Genomic DNA, 6,000 nt, shown 5'->3' with positions numbered 1-6,000 from the left:
AACCTTGTGCATTTGTTCTCTATGTACTGTTAGTATTGCATTAGTAGTTCTGATTCTGTACACACATAGACATTTTGTTTATGTGCTTTGAAATATCAGATTGTTTGTTTCCTGGGTGAAAAAAAGAAACAATTGTGTTATCTGAATATTGACCACACAAGTCAAAGACTGAAAAGGAAAATACACACATTCTCTTTTTCTCTCCCACCATCCTCCTCAAGTATATGAGTATCCGAGAGTGTTTCATTTTTTCACTTAGGGGCTCTATTTGCTCTACAAAATGTGACCTCTATTCCCCAAAACACAAACACTTCTAAAATTGGAATCATTTCAGAAATGTTTGCTTTCTAAAACCTGTCCTAGGCATCTGCATTATGTTATCCAACACTTCAATTGCTTAATACAATCAATATAAAAGGTCACTTAGGGTGCATGGGTTTTTTTGGTTTTTTTTTTTACTCTGCTTCCACAATATGAAGTCTATTTTAGTGTGGGATTAAACTTGCTTGCTATGGAAAATAAAATAATAGAATCATCTGAAAAAATCAAACAAGCAAAACTTTAGCATATTATAATTATGCATATTTTAGAAGTAAGAAAAACATCAGAATAAAATTTGCTTTCAGATAGGTTTTTCTGCGCACACACACACACACACACACACACACACACACACACACGGCATGCAAGATCTTAACCTAAATGTTTTATTTCCATTTATTTAATAAAAATGGGGGTAGCTTGTTTATTTCACTTAAAGTAATGCCTGGCTGATCACACAATGGTATTCTTTTAGTTCTATTACTCAAGTGTGTAGACTCTGACCCACAAAGGGTAATTTCATCCTTGTGTAACTTCATTAACCTCAGTAGAGTTACAATGGGATGAACTGGTTCAAAGTATTCCCAAATTAGAATCACATTTGCTGACCTAGGAACTTATCCAAATGTTTCAAACATCATATCAGAAAAATAAGACAAGGCTGTAAGTTTGTATTGAATTGCTTGTTCATATTTTCTTTTATCCTCATAGATACACTATAATTAATTTTTATATGTTCACTTTGCAACTACTAATCTACAATGTCAGCAATGTGAAGTACTATAGGCCCTTTAAAAGACTTTTTTATAACAAGCCAAGTAGGTACATTTTTATATCAATTTGTACATTTAATACAAAGCTTAGGTTAAGAAAAAAGACAAGTACTACACTCAAATAAAAATGTATCCTTATGTCATACAATACTGTTCTGTTTGCATATGTCTCTGTACAAATAGTTTTAAAAGTACTTATATTTTAACAGTGTGAAACAGTTCTCTGATTTTGGATTAATTTTTTAGGCTCCCATTGGTCAAAATGGCTTTAAAATTATTTGTATTGGCTTATATAATGCAATGCGGCCCAGACACTTATTGTAATTGACAAAAAATACAGTTAATGTCCAAAAGGTAACTAATATTTGCAAAATACCTTTTCATGGTACCTTGCATTTTGTTTATATATATTATCAACTATAGTTTTAGGGCCTGACTCTGCAACTCACATGAGTACACTCAATGCACTAGGAGGTTTAATGGTATAGTGTCCTTGTATAATACACTGATGTCTTCATCAATCAAAGACATGTCAAGTTTTTTAAATAAAATTTTCACAGGATGATACATGGCAGTACAGTCATAGTTGAGTTAATGAGAAAGCCCATAATTTACTTAATACACCAAAGTAATAATTACAAACTATTAGAAAGAAGCCTCTGGTAATTTATCTCGTTTTCAGAATAAAATAAATCAAACCATGATACTGTGCTCAGTTATCCAGATCTATTTCAATGTCCTCAGTGGCTATGTCTACACTATAGGGTTTTTCCAGGAAAAACTCTGCCACATCCACTGACCGAGTCTGCTCTTCCGCTTTTTTTTGCAGAAGAGCAAATATGCTCTTTCGGAAGCCCTGTCTTTTTCCTTCCACAAGGAGAAGAAGGGCTCTTCCGAAAGAGGAAGCTTTTCTGAAATTTGGCCCAGTGGAGATGGGCCAAATTTCAGAAAAGTCTCCTCTGAAAAAGCTATCGGAAAAAGGTATGCAAATTGAAGAATGCAATTTGTGTACCTTTTTCCAATAGATCAGCGTAGACTAGACATAGCCAAAGAAAAGCTTCCAATGCTAGACTGACAGAAGAAGAATGCCTCTACAGCACAGTGGATATGGTTTTCCTCTAGGAATGCCAATCTTTGTTCCACATCAGGCAGCGGGAATTTGAACCTCAATCTCTCACACCCTAGGTAAGTGTGCTCAACCGTGAACTATTGAGTTCAATGATGGGGAGGAGGGTACTTCATCTCCCCCTTGCTTTTTATGAGAAACATATAATGTGACGTAGACACCTAACACTATAAGTATCATGAGTCGGTAATAATTTCAAATGAAGGCATCCCAAGTGGAGGAAGACAGCTCCTGTTAGGTGCCTATGCCATTTGTTGTTTCCTATTGCCTAGTTTAGGTGGCTCCTGCTCAGTAGAATGGATCCTATTCTTAGGTGCCTAACTCTCCACATGCATTATACAGAGAGGTAGGCTTGGATGCCTAAAGCAGAGCTGTAGATTCCATAAGGTAACAGGGCACCTGAATGTTATGGATTAACAGAAACAAAGTTGGAGAGGTAATATCTTTCATTGAATCAACTTCTGTGGATATGAGAGAGAAGCTTTTGAGCTACACAGATCTCCTCAGATCACAGGTACAATACTATAATTAGTTAAACTTTTAAGTCTTGTTTGTATATCCAGCTAGCCCTTTGAATCCTAAATGCTAATAGATGTTGGTGACACATGAAAATACAAAGGTAAAACTGATGTGTAAATGTGAGGTGATGGGGTGGTTGCCCCCACTGGTACGTAAGGGCGGGGGCTCAATCAGAAGAGGACTAGAAACAATTAATGAAGACCTGGGTGGGCCCTGTAAGGGCTCTTGGAAAAAGGAGAACTCCTACTCTTGCTCCAGCTGTGGAGCAGGGAAGACCTGGCTGCCTGGGAAGCTAGGGAAGATACCTGAGATAGAGCAGTGCTGGGGAAGGGCAGGCAGAACAGTGAGGAAAACCTCCATCCTGAGGCCTTGCTTTTAAGAGTACTAATGCGGCAGGGAGGCAGCCAGGGCAGTAGAGGGCAACAGGTCCACACCCCTTGCCAATGATGAGTGGCCATTTCAGAGTGCAGTTTGCCCTTGAGCACAGGCTAGATGATGCCTGGTCAAGGAGGCAAAGTGGGTATAGGGGGTTGGGCTTCCCTGGGAGGGGAGGACCCCAGAGTGTGGGGACACTTCTGTGGGGAAGTTTCATGAAGGAAGGGGCACTGTGAGCTCGGAGGGACATGGGGCCTGAAGTGGTAGTGAAGACAGGCAGCTGAAGGTGAGACACCAGCTAACAGGGGATGTTCCAGGGCTGGAACGCTAATTCCTGGATACACCAGCAGGAGGCGCCATGATGACGAGTGCTCCAATGGCTAGTGCGCTCACACATGATTTACAGCAGTGAATGAAAATTTTACCAAAGTTTTTATTAACATGACTTTTTTGCTGCAGGGATCATCTTTCTGCTTGGTGTAGCTATAGTATCTAGTACAATAGGGCATTAGTCTATGAATGGGGCTCCTAAGTGCTACAAATAATAAAACTACATAAACAATCCCTAAAATGAGGAGCCTTTATTGCTGAACTCTGGTTCTCCTGCTTTTAACAACAGCAGGAATTAATGACAGTATGTCAGCCTTAACTATAAATATATTTTACTTTCGTGACATGAGTGCATATTAGCCAATAACATACTTACTGTGTTTAATAATGCTGTATTACATTTTTTTTTCTCTTGGCAACCATGCAGAATAAATAATACTCTTCAAAGGAACGGCTGGAGCCTGCAAAAGTGCTTGTACAGGATACTGCTTTCTTGCTGACAGACCCTGATCCCCTGCCATTTGTGCTACTGCAAAATATATCAGCAAACTATAGTGTGAAATCTCAATGTGAATGAGAACCGTTCTTGTAACAATTTACTTTCCAAAGAGCAATCAGGAATGTGTGTCTCACCAAGCAATATTGTCATCCATATCTACCTCCTTCTTAATGTGATTGATTTCCTCTTCCATTCTCCAGGTGATTAAAAAGGAAAGAACTTAAGCGAAAGCTTGGGTTACAAATACAGGCAGACCCCGAGTTACGCGGATCCGACTTATGTCGGATCCGCAGTTACGAACGGGGCTTTTCTCGCCCCGGAGGATGGGAGCGGCGGGACGCCCAGATGCGCCGCGGTCCGCCGCCCCCGTCCTCCGGGGCGAGAAAAGCTGCTCCCCGTCTCCCTGGTCTGCAGGCAGATGGGGAGCAAAGCCTTGGAGCACGCCCGCAGTGGGACAGCCGCGGCATGCCTGGACTGTCCCGCTGCCTGCGTGCTCTGCGGCTTTGCTCCGCGTCTCCCTGGTCTGCAAGGAGACGGGGAGCAAAGCCTTGGAGCACGCCCGCAGCGGGACAGCCCAGGCGCGCTAGGGCTGTCCCGCTGCGGGCGTGCTCCAAGGCTTTGCTCCCTGTCTCCCTGGTCTGACCAGCAGACCAGGGAGATGGGGAGCAAAGCCTCGGAGCACGCCAGCAGTGGGACAGCGCGGCGTGCCTGGACTGTCCCGCTGCCCGCGAGCTTTGCGGCTTTGCTCCGCGTCTCCCAGGTCAGCAGACCAGGGAGACAGAGCAAAGTCATGGAGGACTTGGGTGGTCCCACCACCCCTGTCTCCCTGGTCAGCTGGGGGGGGGGGGGTGCAGCTAGTGCCCCCCCCAGCAGACCAGGCTTTTCTTGCCTACCCCTGGGGTAGAGCAGCTGGGGGCTGCCGGGTTGGTCCCGCAGCGCCGCTCCGGACCAACCTGGCAGCACCCCAGCTGCTCTGCCCCAGGCGTCCTGATTCAGCTGCTGCTGGTCAGTTTCAGCAGCGGCTGAATCAGGACGCCTGGGGCAGAGCAGTTGGGGTGCTGCTGGGTTGCTCCAGTAGCGCCGAGGAGCCGCGCTACTGGAGCAACCCAGCGGCACCCCAGCTGCTCTGCCCCAGGCGTCCCCAAGTCAGCCGCTGCTGAAACTGACCAGCAGCTGACTACAGGAAGCCCGAGGCAGAGTTGCTCTGCCCCAGGCTTCCTGGAATCAGCTGCTGATCAGTTTCAGCAGCAGCTGACTTGGGGACGCCTGGGTTTCTTAAGTTGAATCTGTATGTAAGTCAGAACTGGCATCCAGATTCAGCCGCGGTTGAAACTGATCAGTTTCAGCAGCGGCTGATGCCAGCTCGGACTTACATACAGATTCAACTTAAGAACAAACCTACAGTCCCTATCTTGTACGTAACCCGGGGACTGCCTGTATATCCAAATATGAACTGTCTGAAATATAGTAAAATTCTGCTATTGCCAGTGTGGGAAAGCAGAATGGCCTTCCTCCACACCTGAGTGTGAAGGACAATTACAATCTGCTGTCAGGAGAACCAAATCCAGCCTACCCTCTTCTCTGGAAGTACCGGCTCAGGATAGGTAGTAGAAAAGGAGACAAGATCTCAGTTACTGCTGAGCCATGGGAAACAGCAGATGTCTCTTCTAAGGAGCAGACACCTCTGCAAGAGCCCAACCTAGCTGTGCAGTGGACAGACGTCTTGCTATCAGGAGACAAGATGAGGAATCCTGAAGAGCTGCCAATGGCTGAGTAACCTGAGGAGATGGAGGATCACTGAACTACAGGGTCCTACACCCAGAATCTGGTAGGAAGTAACCATGGGGAACTAGACTCCAGTCAAGTTTTTCTTCCTGAGTGGGAGTCAGTGTTTGTGAAGGATCTCCACTGAGCCGATGGTGATTAGGGCCGTAGGTCGGGACCTGATAGAGCAGGGTGGGTTCAGGTCTCTCCACCTCCTGCTGCCAATCCCATCCCTGTGGTGGTGGCCTATGCATCTTTAGGCCAGAAATCCCATGCGTCACTTGTAGTCTTTT

The sequence above is a fragment of the Pelodiscus sinensis genome, chromosome 3 (genome assembly GCF_049634645.1).
Source record: "Pelodiscus sinensis isolate JC-2024 chromosome 3, ASM4963464v1, whole genome shotgun sequence".
NCBI classification, from domain to species: domain Eukaryota; kingdom Metazoa; phylum Chordata; order Testudines; family Trionychidae; genus Pelodiscus; species Pelodiscus sinensis.
This window is presented reverse-complemented; position numbering follows the sequence as displayed.